Here is a 2,209-nt window from a genome sequence, read left to right on the forward strand (position 1 = left end):
TATATATACTGTATATAATTTGCTAATTTCAAATAGTAAACAATTTTTATTATTTTTCTGTAAGAATGTTTTGGAATTTTTTATATGCGTCTGAAAATGATGTATGGATATTTTGCGACCTAAAATATACGGATCCTGGTATATAGGTTAAACATTTCAGGTATACCAAATTTGCATATAGTGTTTATTTGCGAACCTGTAGAAATGTCAAAAGCTGTCATCCCAAGAGGTGTGCACTTTCATCGTTAAACATTCTAATCAGAACACTTAATGAGACCCAAAAGCATATTTGATACATACAATTTCCATATACAATTATTTCCGAAACTACTCAGTTGAAACATTTTTAAATATTTCAGCGTTGCACATTCATTCGTTGGACTCGTCCGGGGGAAAAATGTATTTGTGTTCATGAGACATAGACATTAACGAAATATTTTAGAGGCGTCATAGTCACACCCTATCGCATTATATCCCTCAGGTCGTTAATTTTGAGAGGGGAGGGAATGGAAAGACGACCAAGGGATTGTACAATTAGAACTCAATAACCCAGAGGTAACGTTAGACCAAGTTAGATGTAATATTATACCTACTTGAGAAAGAAAAAGGTAATGGAACGTACGTGACTACAAAATCGTTTCTTTTTAGTTCAGGAAACACTAGCAATGGCCACTTCAATAGGCCTATATTATTATATAATCTAAGTATTTTGACACAGTCCTTTAAAGTAACTGAAATGTAATGAAGTTATTTAAAAATTGATAGTATTTAAATTGAAAGTCTGCCAATGTAGTAGGCCTACCGTATAGTATAAACGAATTTTCACTACTAGTAAGCCAAACCAGTCACTCTTAACTTAAAAAATCGATGTTTAGTTATTAATACAGGGTTAATCAATAAAAAGAGAGTTATAAAAATGGTAAAAGAATCATTTAAATCCTACATTTCGTTAATTATGAAGTTACAAGAGCTTAAACGTACATTTAAAGAAACAATATTTGAGAAATCAGCCTTACGATTTCGGGCATTTCTCAATCACCAAATCGTTAAAAATTGTTGTTTTAACATTGAAAATGGAGAAAAGAACAACATATAGCAAGATGCAGCGCATGATGTATAAAATATATAAAGGTTAGTTTAGTGTAATAAAATAGATTTCAAAAATGTTGACATCCTAGCATGTTTGGCTGTTATTTCTGAAGCACGTTTTGGCTTGTCTTTGCCACTTTTTAAAAATATATGTTTATATTACTAGGTAAACATGTCAGTAGGCCTTGTGTTTTAATTTAAATTTCTGTGTATGAGGCTATCGTCACAATAAGCTATCGGTAACTTTGTTAACAGGTCTACATGTACTTCTAGCAGGCTTATGGGATTTTGGAAAGCTGCTCTGACGGTGTCAAATCATGAGCTAGTTTGGTACTCTGATATACTCTGTTCAAACGATTAATTTACAGGGCGATTATAAAATACAAGTACCTTTTTATAATTGCTCAAACAACCGGGATTAGATCGTCTCAAATTGAAGAGATTAATTACTGTACATTTAATAATAATTTTCATGCATAAATGATTGCTACAGCGCCCTCTTATGTGCTTGTCTTTTTTGGTTTTTTTCCCCCATTTAGTTCAGTTCGTTCTTGCTTTTATATGAGATATCTGTTTCGTTTAATGTGTTATGTACATTGTACAGTAATATGTTTTGAAGATACAATCATTATTGTTACAGAAGCACAACTGGGAAAAGTAAAAACCATTCAATTTATTTCAAGTTTGATGTGCTTTGAGGAGTTTGTTTTATTTATGAGAATTGATTATTTTAAGTTTACATTTGTACATTTTGTACAATAATAAGATACTACAGGTTTACCCTCATCAATTCGATAACAATTTCATAATATACAATGACGTATTTTCCTCAGGATATATCTATATATCGCCTTTCTATAAATTCTTTCGGATAATATGCGCCATTGAAACACAGGATCGATCAATAAAATGCTTAGCCTAGAGGTAAAGTGCGTGTGCCTTCATTTACTTGAGTAAAACGTCCCTGGGCACCATGTTTACCTGATTACATGTTGCAAGCTCATTATATCCCTGTCCTCAATTTGTAAAATCTTATTTTTGCATCTGTCTCTTGGTATTCATTCAATAAAGCTGTCCAAATATATAAATAAAAATATATATATACTGTATATATATATAT

The sequence above is a fragment of the Anneissia japonica genome, unplaced genomic scaffold (assembly GCF_011630105.1).
Source record: "Anneissia japonica isolate Jap-2015-1 unplaced genomic scaffold, ASM1163010v1 scaffold288073_len612986_cov165, whole genome shotgun sequence".
Taxonomy (NCBI): domain Eukaryota; kingdom Metazoa; phylum Echinodermata; class Crinoidea; order Comatulida; family Comatulidae; genus Anneissia; species Anneissia japonica.